At 42.6% G+C, this 13251-nt stretch overlaps 1 long non-coding RNA gene across 1 annotated transcript in view; it reads right to left on the bottom strand.

Annotated features, from left to right (window-relative positions):
* LOC120034186 overlaps positions 1-13251 on the bottom strand; it is a 45055-nt gene that overhangs the window by 20830 nt on the left and 10974 nt on the right. The window contains exons 3-6 of the long non-coding RNA XR_005474018.1: positions 3338-3386; positions 2000-2106; positions 1605-1641; positions 1464-1502 (exon numbers count right to left, since the gene is read on the bottom strand). This is a non-coding gene — a long non-coding RNA (uncharacterized LOC120034186). The remainder of the gene's footprint in view (positions 1-1463; positions 1503-1604; positions 1642-1999; positions 2107-3337; positions 3387-13251) is intronic.

The following is a 13251-nucleotide window of genomic DNA, read 5'->3' as shown; positions in this document are numbered from 1 at the left end:
CTCATGAGGACCGCCACAGGACAGGAAGATCCAGAGTTACCTCTGCTGCAGAGGAGAAGTTCATTAGAGTTACTAGCCTCAGAAATTGCAGCCCAAATCAATGCTTCACAGAGTTCAAGTAACAGACACATCTCAACATCAACTGTTCAGAGGAGACTGTGTGAATCAGGCCTTAAATGGTTGAATTACTGCAAAGAAACCCCTACTAAAGGACACCAATAAGAAGAAGAGACTTGCTTGGGCCAAGAAACACGAACAATGGACATTAGACTGGTGTAAATCTGTCCTTTGGTCTGATGAGTCCAAATGTGAGATTTTTGGTTCCAACCGGCATGCCTTTGTGAGACGCAGAGTAGGTGAATGGATGCTATCCGCATGTGTGGTTCCCACCGTGAAGCATTAAGGAGGAGGTGTGATGGTGTGGGGGTGCTTTGCTGGTGAAACTGTCTGTGATTTATTTAGAATTCAAGGCACACTTAACCAGCATGGCTACCACAGCATTCTGCAGCGATACGCCATCCCATCTGGTTTGGGCTTAGTGGGACTAACATTTGTTTTTCAACAGGACAATGACCCAACACACCTCCAGGCTGTGTAAGGGATATTTGACCAAGAAGGAGAGTGATGGAGTGCTGCATCAGATGACCTGGCCTCCACAATCCCCCGACCTCAACCAAATTGAGATGGTTCGGGATGAGTTTGACCGCAGAGTGAAGGAAAAGTAGCCTTTGAAGAACATAAAATCTAAAATATATTTTGATTTGTTTAACACTTTTTTGGTTACTACATGATTCCATATGTGTTATTTGATAGTTTTGATGTCTTCACTATTATTCTACAATATAGAAAATAGTAAAAATAAAGTAAAACCCTTGAATGAGTAGGTGTGTCCAAACTTTTGACTGGTACTGTATATGTACTGTTATCCCATTATACCAGGCCATTACAGTTGTAATATGGAACCTAACATTAATAACGCCCTGCAGGGGGAATAACACCTTGAGAAAAGGGATCTCTTAGAGGTTAAATCACAGGTGTCAACACCTCAGGCAACATGTCACCAGGGACGGCTAGATAAGATGCTGGTGGAGGGCAAGGTGAATATATAAATGGTTCATTTGAAATTCTAACAGGATACAAATGTTCACGGTAACTAAAATCAACCTGCAAGGAATTACTTACGGGCCACTGCCATCTCACCTCACCACCACTCTCATTCAGCAGACATTACATTGCAAGCACACTCACTCCATGTGCCACCACCAGCAAGTTGCTAAATATAACGAGCACCATCTCAACCCTGATTACTGCAACACTCTCAACCCCCGCTGAGTCCTGCTAACTGTATCTCCAGGAGCGTCTGCTTCTATTACATATTCAGACGGCGACCTCTATACACATGCACGCTTTCTGACTTGACAGGCGAAGGATGCCGTCTAAAGATAAGTGTGCGCAACAATCACCTTGACGATTCCTCACAGGACTAGACGATGAAGAAAACCCTGAGAGAGGAAGGAGAAGGAGAGGAAACAAACCCAGAAAGAAAAGAAACATCATTAACCCTGGAAATGAAACAGTGGGAAGAAGTGTTTACAGGGATTTACCTGGACGGGACTTGGCTCAGCTTCCTCCACAGATCATCTGGAATAGATCGGTTTGGGGAAATTATCAATATGGTACAAGATACGGGGATTTCCAATCTGTATGAAGGTTTTGAGGTGTTTAGCTCTTTCCCTAACAACATGTGGGAGAAAACAGGAAATAAGAACAAACTCTCTGTATTTACCCTTTCATCAAACACATGCACATTGTAATAACCAAGGAAATTGAGAAAATCACTTGATTTGTGACTTTTATAGACCGAGAAAGGGGAGAAAAGCACACCATAGTCTACATTGGAAATATACCCATCAATCTGTGCCGTACATACACTGATGTTCTGTTCTAACTTAAGAGTCCCTTAGAAAGCAGGTGCTGATGAATATTCTGAAGCCACTACCTGCTAGTTCCGATTGTGATCTGATTGGCCATTGATATATGCCGACCATGAATATTTATAGAATCAGACACAATAAAGGATGAAGTCTTCAGCCAAGCTCCTTTGTACTAAGAGACAGGAAACAATTGCAAAAAAAGTAAGATCAATCAGACTTCATATTGTCTATAGACGTAAAACACAGGCAAAAGTACAAAAGGCTAGAATTGTCTAAGAGTGACTTGATGCAGAACCAGTGGGAAAGGATGCAGCATAACATGGAAGTGAAGCTTTGATGTGAATCTTTTACTCTTTAGTGAAGTTCTGAAAGCACACCAATTTAAACATCTACAAATATGTGCAATTCCAACTTGGCACATTTCCCTCAAACATATTTCCCAGCAATTCGTCTTCAACAAACTCTTAACCCCAAAAATATACTTTTTCTATCAGCCTCATCTCTAGCCTCCTCACTCAAGAATTCATGAATATGTGATTCACCTCTGAAAAGCTGCAACCACCGAGGTCAGATACCATGCAACAGCAGCACAGCACTGAAGAATACACAAGACAGGTACACACCACCATTCAATATTCAGACTGAACTGTACTATAGTATAGCCCTTGTACCAGAGTCTACTATGGGGACCATCCCCAGCATATCTCATATCTGATACATTGAGAGTACATGAAAATACAGTTTTCAACACAGTCACCCATTGAGTCTATTTATGATGTGACTTTGAAACAAGACTATAGAAAATTTGAGAATTAATTATAAGCATGAAGGGAGCTAATTAAATGGGGGACGAGAGAGCTAATCAGTTTGTTACTCCCACTCCCATCTGATTTATTGGCACGCATTGTATCTACAGGAAGTGTTTAGGTCACAAGACACTGCTACTCTGTGTCTCTGAGAATGGAAAAGGCAGTGTTCATTCCCTCTCTATTCTATTCCGTCATAGTGCCTTATCTACTAGATTTATTTTCAACAAATTTGCCTTGCTGCAACATGTACTTATCATTTGCAACCACAAAGTGCAACAACATTGGTGATTTCCCTCGAAATGCAGTCTATTGTTTCCTTTCGAAATGATGTGATGTTAGCTATTGTGTAGCACGGGAGTAAGGAATCATGCTTACAATACAATATTAATTAAAAATGAACTATTCTGTCATAAATACTGCTTTTGTGACCTTCTTTTACACACAACCCAAACTACACAGTAATTTCAAAAGTGTACTGTCTAACTAGTGACAGTCAGTAATGTTAAAGGGTTGAAAGAGAAATATAGGGGAAGGTTACTTAACCGTCTATATCGTCAGTAGCTACTGTTCTTCACGCAGAGAAAAGGCACTTACATTTAGTAACAGGGGGTGGTAATGTTCCTCTTGTGCAGACACAGCTGAGCTAAATTTGGAAATAAAGAAAGCTGTAATTATTGTCAGTCTCTAATGTAGCTCCCCCTTAGCTAAAGCTCCCGACCCACACAGCAGTAGGGAACACTCGTAAAAAGAAATGTAAAAAAATAACAGTAGCTTTGCACTGGCTATGTTACTTGCATTATTCCTTACACTTCACTCCCTGACCTACATTAACAGATAAATTCACTTTCATATTTCATCATTATATACCACAATGCACAACACAAAAAAAACCTGCCTACAAATGCAACTTAATGGCACGTACTGTAGATCTGATTTACCCTTTGAGAAGCAGTCTCTTCCTGGACGATGTACTTTAGCAGTTTAAAATGAATCCAAGTTAACTATTCAACTAGACTAGAAAGAGGAGCCATTTTGCTCTCGGTGTTACTTAAGTTATTGTCAGAAATCTGTACACATACATGGATACACTTAGTGGCCAGTTTATTAGGAACACCGTGGCTTGCTATATAAAGCAGGCAGACAGGCATCCAGTTACTGTTCGACTGAATGTTAGAATTGTCAAAACTAGTGACCTAAGCAACTTTGAGCGTGGTATGGTCATCAGTGCCAGGCGCGCCGGTTCCAGTATTTCAGAAAAAGCCGGCCTCCTGGGCTTTTCACGCACGACAGTGTCTAGGGTTTACAGAGAATGGTGCAAAACACAAAAAACATCCAGTCAGCGGCAGTCCTGTGGGCGAAAACAGCTCGTTGATGAGAGAGGTCGAAGGAGAATGTCAAGAATCGTGCAAGCTAACAGGCTGGCCACAAACAGGCAAATAACGTTGCAGCACAACAGGCATCTCGGAACGCACAACTCGTCAGTCCTTGTCACGGATGGGCTATTGCAGCAGACGACCACACCAGGTTCCACTCCGATCAGCTAAAAACAAGAAGAAGCGGCTCTAGTGGGCATGCAGTCACAAACACTGGACAATTGAGGAGTAGAAAAACATTGCATGGTCCTTCGAATCCCGGGTTCCTGTTGCGTCATGCTGATGGCAGAGTCAGGATTTGGTGTAAGCAGCATGGGTCCATGGCCCCATCCTGCCTGGTGTCAACGGTACAGGCTGGTGACGGTGGTGTAATGGTGCGGGGAATGTTTTCCTGGCACACGTTAGGTCCCTTGATACCAATTGAGCAATGTTTCAATGCCCCAAATAATTCCGGTTGTTCTGGAGGCAAAGGGGGGTCCGATCCGGTACTAGATGGGTGTACCTAATGAACTGAGAATATAGGGTAACCATTTTGCATAATTGACACCATATACCCATAATTCCAACACATTGACTAACAAAGGATTGGATTGCATCAACAGCTCATTTGCTGTAGTTTTAGTTTCTTGTCCCCTGCTACTTGTACTATCAGACTCCCTCTTTGATCCGTCTCAGTGAAACTCTTTCCTTCCTGACTTCTGCTGAGGTGGGCTTCCTGGGAATGAAAACAGTCTTCTATGCAGAAACGGCAGCATGCAGGGTGACTGGCGTTATGATCGACATCATTGGGAGCATGGGGAGAGGGTTGTAGTGAAATTAATGAGGACGGACGGGGTGGGTGATCCTGTAGGATGGTTTTAAATGGGCAAGCTGCATTCTAAAGTGTCACAGTATTGTTGTGAGGGCCTTGAAGGGAGAAAACAACAATAGTACCATAGAGGGAGGGTTTTTTCTCTATTAATTGGCCGTGTGATGGGGCTGACGTGTGACCATCATCACCGTGATAAGCTCATTATTACCTCATGCTTTAGTTTTGGGCACGCCAGCCAAATGACTGACACTGTAATCACATTAACATAATGATGACTAAAGGAGCTACTGTATAATGGTGAGGTAGGAGGGAAGGGATGAGGAGGATATGGTTGATTTTTGGATAAACATATCTGAGTGGATAGTGTGAATGAGTGACAAAGTGACACACTGTATTTACTTCTAAAAAAATATTATCCATTACACAAGCCCTGTGACTTCTAGCATGATTAGGTCTTCTTTATAGGTTAAAGCTGCAATATGCAACTTTTTGGGCAACCTGACCAAAATCACATAGAAATGTGAGTTATAGAGCTGTCATTCACATTGAAAACAAGTCTAAGAAGCTGTAGATCTGTTCTATGTGTGCTATTTCTATGCCTCCATGCTTAAGTTCCATTTGTGTGTCTTTTACTTTCGGTTTTGTACACCAGCTTCAAACAGCTGAAAATACAAAATGTTTGGTTATGGAAAATATATTTCACAGCGGTTTAGACGGTACAATGATTTTCTACACTATACTTTCTTGTTTTGTCACATAAACTGAAATTAGTCAAACTATTAGAATTTTTGCAAACCAGGAAAGAAGATTGCGTCTTTTTATGTTTAAAAGCTTTGGACTCAATATAAATGGATTACGGAATCATAACAACGGTCTGTGTTTTATGTCATCCAGGAGGGGGTCGGCTCAGTAAAAAACATAATGTAATGTTATTCATCACCCTGGGCAACGAGCTGAAGGGGAGGGGGGGGGGGGGGGAGTTGGGAGGGGAGTGCTGCGTTTGATAAACAGGCTAAGAAAGTAAATCATTTTCCAGCTCGCTATGGCGTTAATTATAACCCTTCCAGCTCATTCAAGTGCATCCCTCTCCATACACAGCGGTGGCCCTGAATATTCATACTGTTCAGAAAACAGCCTGGCTGATCGTTGTGTTGGGCTGCCAAAAACAACACACCCCATCAGGTCTGATGGTAGGATATTAGGATGTAGTCCAGCCAGGGCAGGCACTGGGCCCTGCCACTTTCTGGTGGCCTACAGGCCTTACGACTCTCACTACTGCCCTCTCTTAACTTACATCCCAACTTGACTGTTTCATCTGAGGGTCTGCCAATATGACATTACAAACAATATCCTTCCTTATTCCATTGCACATCTCCATGTGTAGCCTGTGTAACATCAGATAGATATAATGATGAAGATTTCCATGATCACTGTACCTTCTTCCACTACACATGAATGTGCCTGTCTGCCTGAAGCAACCCAATAGGGCTGCCAGGACAAGAGGAGTAATACAGTGAGTATGTAGGGAGAGCATATGTTCAGACAAGCCGAGCCACGGTACCACACGGCCCTGCCGTAGCCACAAGGGATGCAGGGATATTCATTATCATGGTTGGAGGTTTTGGAGTCGCTTGCTGGGATGCTAATAAGCCAAGAGATCAAAGAGAGGATGCTCAGTGAGAGCGGCTCCCGCAGAACTCTGTGGCCCATATTGCTGCTCTGTTCTGGGCTCCCACCTGCTCCTCTCCCTCCACCTGGTCCCCCCAGCCCACCACACACACACAGGCTACCAGCCAGGATAGAGACAGCCATGCCGGGGGCACCCATCAACAACCAATCCCTAATTCCCTGTGCTAACAGGGTAACCTGCGCTGGAAACACAACCCATTTCCACATGAATAATTGCGCATTTGAGGTGGGTTCAGCTCTCATTTGAGGGATGAATATTGACCCATAAAGTACTCTGTTTAATACCCTGTAATGTGCCTTGTGTACCGTACCTTTATAATCTCATTGAGTCCGTTTGTGAAGTTAGAGCCACCTCACAGTTTTATACACTTGTGTTCTGAAGAGCTGCAGTACTTGCCTAATGACAGGAAGATTCCCAGATAGCCTACAAACATAGTCTTATCCACCAAACCTTTCATCAAGCACTTGCACCCTCTGGTGAGGGGATTAGACTTTTTCTGACAACAAAACAACATTTATATAAATAGAGGAGAAAGTGAACACAGACGACTGGAATGTGCCAGAAATCAACTGGAAATAAACTTTAATAATACATTGTAAGATGAAATTTGTTCAAAGTTTAATCTGGATCAAAACCACTGAGTTACTGCACTTAAGCGAGACAGAACCAATTTTCTGGGATGTGGGCCTTGGATAAGTCTTTGTCAGATCAATGCGCCGTTAAACAAATCAATGCTCTGCTGACTTAGACATGAAAGGTGTAAAATAAAAGCCTGTGTGTGTGTGTGTGTGTGTGTGTGTGTGTGTGTGTGTGTGTGTGTGTGTGTGTGTGTGTGTGTGTGTGTGTGTGTGTGTGTGTGTGTGTGTGTGTGTGTGTGTGTGTGTGTGTGTGTGTGTGTGTGGTGTGTGTGTGTGTGTGCATATTGATGGGTCTTAAAGATAGAAAGGTGGTTCAGCTGGTTGCATTTCACTTTAACTTTGTTATCAGCAACATCAATGGCAACTTTCCCTTTCCCATGGTCATCCATCTGTCTCTTTGGAAATTACTTTGCATTTTCAAAACAGACTGTTAGCGAGACAAAAGACCGGCTCTAAAGAGAACTGACGTCAGCACTGAACATGATGAAAACAAATATTAGGCTAACTAGTGAGGGATTGAGGAATGCAGAAAAATCTGTAGCAAAATTTGGTTGGAAACAGCACATCCAACTTGGTTGGAAACAGCACTTATGTATATAGGCTAGTAGACATAAGTAACGTCGGTCTAAGCAATGTTTCATTACTGAAGAATTGAGACTCAAAATGTCATACTCCAATTGTATATTTTCTTCTCTCTAGCAGGTCTGTCATCATAATGAGGGTCCGGGACAAGGGATGACCCAGGCTTTCCTCTAACATTACAAATTCAACTGGTGTACAGCACGGCTTCTGTGCTGCCTGGTTCCACAGAACAGGCATTTGCATTAGGCCAATATCTGAATTATTCCTTGTCTGTGATTTGACCTATTCAGACATGACTCCCTAGTGTCCCAGGTTCACTAACACATTAGTGAGTGTGTCTCTCTGTGACTCCTCAGAGGTCCCCTTCTCACTGACAGGACAAGCGTGTTAAGTGATTCGACAGCTCGGTGCATGCATATCAGATGAACTTCAGTACACGGGGCTAAAAGGGGATAAAATGGTCTTACTGGTGAGCTAAATGAGTTTCCATCTCTGTGTAAGTCAGTCAATCTTTCATCGTTAGAGAATAATTGTTAGCGTTAAAAATAAAAATGTGTTTTTTTTTGTTTTATTTTGTCACGACTTCAACCGAGGCAGGCTCTCCTTCCCGTTCGGGTGGCGCTCGGCGGTCGTCGTCACCGGCCTACTAGCTGCCACTGACTCTTTTTCCTCCCCCTCCTTATGTGTTTATTTGTATCACCTGTGTTCAGTTAATTGTTAATTAGTGTGGCTTTATTAGTCAGCCAGCCCGTACGCTTCTTTGTGCGGGATTGTTACATTGTAGCTTTTGGATTTCGGGAGTGGATGTTATTATTGTGGACTGGGTTTGTTTCTCGTGTCGTTGGACCGTTGTGTATGACACCCAGTACGTCCGTGTTGGACATTGTGTTTGCCAGTTGGGTATTAAAGACTCAACATATTGAAGCTCTGCTGTTCCTGCGTCTGACTTCGCAACCCCCGACACCCAGATCGTTACATATTTCCTCATATCCTGACTGAACTGGAAATGGTTTAGAGCAGTCCGACCCTTACTGGCCATAGGAACATGACACGTTTACTTGGTTGGCTGCCTCTCTTGGCTGGGTGCCAATCATAGAGGAACGCCACATGTAAACTAAGTGTTTGTGACATGAATCAGATAACCCTGTCTCACAGACACCCTCGTCATTTTACAACTCAAGTCAGCTAGGGTTGCAAGCCAAAGGGATACTCACTCCAGGAATATATCTCCAACTGTCAAAACCTATTATCGGCATGTAGGAACAAGATCGATTTTGACGTAAGGCATGACACTGGCTTAAGCTGAAGGACAGGAGACAAGCGAATGCAAGGACTGGTATGAAATTACTGTGCGACGTGTGTCACACCAGACAGAGGGAAATTCACATTCACCCACGGTCTCCCTATCTTTTTAAATGTATCCTGAACGGTAAGCAATCTTCCCCCATAGAGAATATTCCAAATGGCATCTAGGAGTGGCTCTTTATTGAGAAAAGAGAGGAAATAATGTCAGCCATTTAAGCACGCACACTCATTTACTCATTAATTTAATAAACAGCTGGCTTAATAATGGCCATACGTCTGGGTACACCCATCAGACACGCTTCACTTGGTAGATAAAGAAGGATGAGCGATTTCTGAAATTGCCCTACATACCTTGGGATGCTTCAAATAGGCCTACCCATAATGCAAATGTCCTTCCAGAACTCTTGGAGATAACTCATCTGAATAAATGTATGACTGAACTGGAATTGATTCCTGTCCTATTTTATTCTGTTCTATTTCAATCTAAAAATAGGGTACTGCCATGTTTTATGAATCAGGTCCTCTCTCAGGTCTGATTTGAATAAGAATAGTCCCCTTGCCTGTGTGGGTTGATTGGAAATCCAAGAAGTTCAGGTCACTCGTAGTGATAACAGACTCGGAGAGAGCTGAAACCTGGAATTACTGAGCAAGACTGGTAAATATGAGAGGGCAACTTCAACCATAGGTATCTGAAAACTGCCTGTGACCAAATTCAATTTCATGAAACACTTTTTCTAAATTGCCCTGCCCACCCTACATTCAAAATATATTTGAAGGGAAATTGTTCCCTGAACCCTGTGTAATTTCAAAGTCTAAAGTAATTTCCAAACCTTCTTATCTTTACCGGTAATTAATTTCCCTCTTTGAAGTGAAAAAAAGGTCATATTTTCAGTGACTCACTCCTATAACAAAAATGTGTGAAGAGATTTACAAACTGAGACAAGCATCTAAAGTGCACAAAGAACACAGACACACATTGAACATTCAAACTATAGCCTAGTACCGTAACTATTATCAGAATAGCCTTTTAATTTTTTGGGGGGGGGGGTGTTCCATATATTTGATGACAGGAGAACAAATTTCAGATACTAAAAGAAACACTATATAGACGTAGGATCTTAATTTGATCCAGTTTGCTACAGCAAACTGCCCTCTAAAAATAGAAATAAAATAATCCTCCTGGGGGAGCTGAGGAGTATTTTGTCCTCTCTGCTGACCAGTAGTTTTCTCCACTCATGAGTAATAAAGGCCTAGATCACACATTTTGTGGAAATGTTTCCACACATAAAACCCCAGTAATCTAAGCTAAACATTGTCATAAGGTCCATGCTTGAGTGTTCATAAACAGATAGCAAATGGTAAAGCATCAAAATCTATGTAAAGCCTTAGTAAACTGCAATCTTAAATCAGTAACGCGTTGACTTACAAATGTAGGGTATAGGCTAATCATTGCTGACGTAAACCTTATATCACTTGTGGCCATAACAACATCTGCATAATGGATTATTATCTGCTAACAGCTGTCCACTGCACTGAAATAGTCCTTTACTGTAAAGTTGAATGAAACTACTGGCCCTGTTAGGTATGGAAGCCCCATCCTGCAAAGCAGATACTCCACTGGGGATAGAGCACAGCACAGTACATCACAGCCCTACCCAGACCAGCCTGAGGGTGGAACAGGGGGAAGAGAGCTACTCTCTCTATGTATCAGTCTCACCTCAAGGGTGTTACACCAGAAAGTAGCACCACAGGAAACAGTGAACCAGTGTCTTTCAAGTCAGATGTGGAGAGCGTAACAAAGTTCCACCACTGAATGGACCATGATGAGGCTTGGAGCCTCTGGGCAGGTATAACTTTTTTATCTTCCTGCTGCGTAAGCAAGCGCTGAAATAGTCTGATCAGAGTCTGTGCCTTCTTTGGCAGATTTCTTTAAGGATGTATAGGTGTTGACATAATTCCAAGGTACTTCCAGATCAGAAAGGGAGCTGCAAATAAGATGCTCTATTCTAGGTGGTGCCCAAACTGCTTATTATTGATATTAACACATACTTTACTTTTTGTCCTGGTCAACTTCTGTGTTACGCTTTGAAACATAACACAGAAGTAAGAATGATTTAATTGGGCGTTTCTACTTTCCAGTGCTGCAAATGAAATCCATGTACTGCCCATCTCCTGGGGTCTGAGAGCAGGAAGAGATGTCAGGGATGCATCCTCTCCCATACAGCTAATTGGCCGATTCAAGGGTCCTAATTGGGTCATCAGCTGCGTTGATTTGCTGTGGTTACAACGATCCGAACGGCTGAGTTCCGGTGCCTTCCAGATGTCAAGACAAAGCCAACGCACATCTCTCATTTCCTGGAGCTCTCCTCACCAGGGCTGGAAGGGGGCTGAGAAGGGGTATTTATAGCTGGGTGACAGCGCTGCAGGGGCGGCGGGAGGGAAGCGAGGGTGGTCTTTAACTGTCAGCAGGACTGAGGTGGTACTGTATGCCAGGGTTTAGACCAGCTCTCCTTAACACGATGTTGGAGCGAAAGTCACTTAGATGGTATTCTAATCTAAAATACCTCCTAACTGTTGACCTAGTGGTGGTGTTGCATAACAAAAGAGAGAGAAATGGGTAAATGGGTTATGGGGGCATTCAAAGTCAACACTGACAGAACGGAGAGGACTCTCAGAGCAGGATAAGTTTCCCCCCATGGTTTTACATTGGTTTTGCTGTCTGTATAAGACTCCTTGTGTCTCAGAGCACTGTGTAGGCTGTAACTGTTTTCCATTTCCTATTACTCGTTCTTTGAAGTTATAGCAAAATTGACATAGGGGAGATTGGGGTAAGTTTAGCCATTTTTTACATTTAGCATCACTCAGTCAAGGGAAATATAGTATTCTTTCTAACAAAGATATCTACACATGTTTCAGGATATTGTGTAGCCCAGGAAATGATCAGAATTCATGTGAACATTACAGTTTAAAAACATAGCTTGTCCAAATAGTGGTCTCTTGGCAAAACTTACCCAACCTTGCATTATGTCTGGGAAGAAAACGTTTCAATTTACTCAACCGATTGGCTCAACATCTTAAAATGATCTACTTCGGTTTAGATACAAGCATCATGAAACCTCTAACACAATAAATTCATTTGGCTTGGTGAAAATCAAGCTTACCACTTTATGGTTTCTTCCTTCACAGACTCCATGAAATGATGACCTCATCCTAAATATTTGGTAAATTATTCATTTTGTGTATGGTTTCCTAGACACAATGGTGGCTGCTCAACAAAGCAGCAGCAAACGACAAGCACTAAACTCAAAAGAGTGCAAAAGAAAGAACAAATAAAAAATGCATCATATGTAGGCCTCTTCCTTGTTGAATGCCATGACACGACTCTTCCGATTCTTCTGTGTCTTCCACAAAGTCTTCATTCTACTGGTGAAACTGCACTGTTTTCTTCACACTTTTATGACAGCGCAAGGACAGAAGAAAACAATTCAACTAAATCCAACCACGGCAATAAGTGGCAAGGAAAAAAACAGGTCCTCTTTGTATCTTCGGGGGAGGGGATAAAATGGCGCCGGAAGAAATGGCAGCAGTTTTACGGGCGCCCAACCAATTGTGCTATTATGTGTTTTTTTCCGCGTTATTTGTAACTTATTTTGTACATAATGTTTCTGCAACCGTATCTTACGGCAAAAAAAGAGCTTCTGGATATCAGGACAGCGATCACTCACCTTGGATTAGACAAAGATTTTTTCTTCAACAAGCAGGACGCACAGGACATTCTCCGAACACCCGACAAGGCCAAGTTATTTGCAAGAGGAAGAGACGCAGGTACAGAGGACACAGAGCGGGGTGCCTTGTTAAGGATCCGCAGAAGGCGAGTGGGAAAGCTGCCGTTACCATCAATATTACTCGCCAACGTGCAATCATTGGACAATAAATTAGACGAAATACGATCACGAATATCCTACCAACAGGACATCAAAAACTGTAATATCTTATGTTTCACGGAATCGTGGCTGAATGATGACATGGATATTCAGCTAGCGGGATATACGCTGCACCGGCAAGATAGAACAGCACACTCCGGTAAGACGAGGGGGGGCGGTCTGTGC

Source organism: Salvelinus namaycush, chromosome 41, assembly GCF_016432855.1.
Source record: "Salvelinus namaycush isolate Seneca chromosome 41, SaNama_1.0, whole genome shotgun sequence".
Lineage (NCBI taxonomy): Eukaryota > Metazoa > Chordata > Actinopteri > Salmoniformes > Salmonidae > Salvelinus > Salvelinus namaycush.
This window is presented reverse-complemented; position numbering and strand designations above follow the sequence as displayed.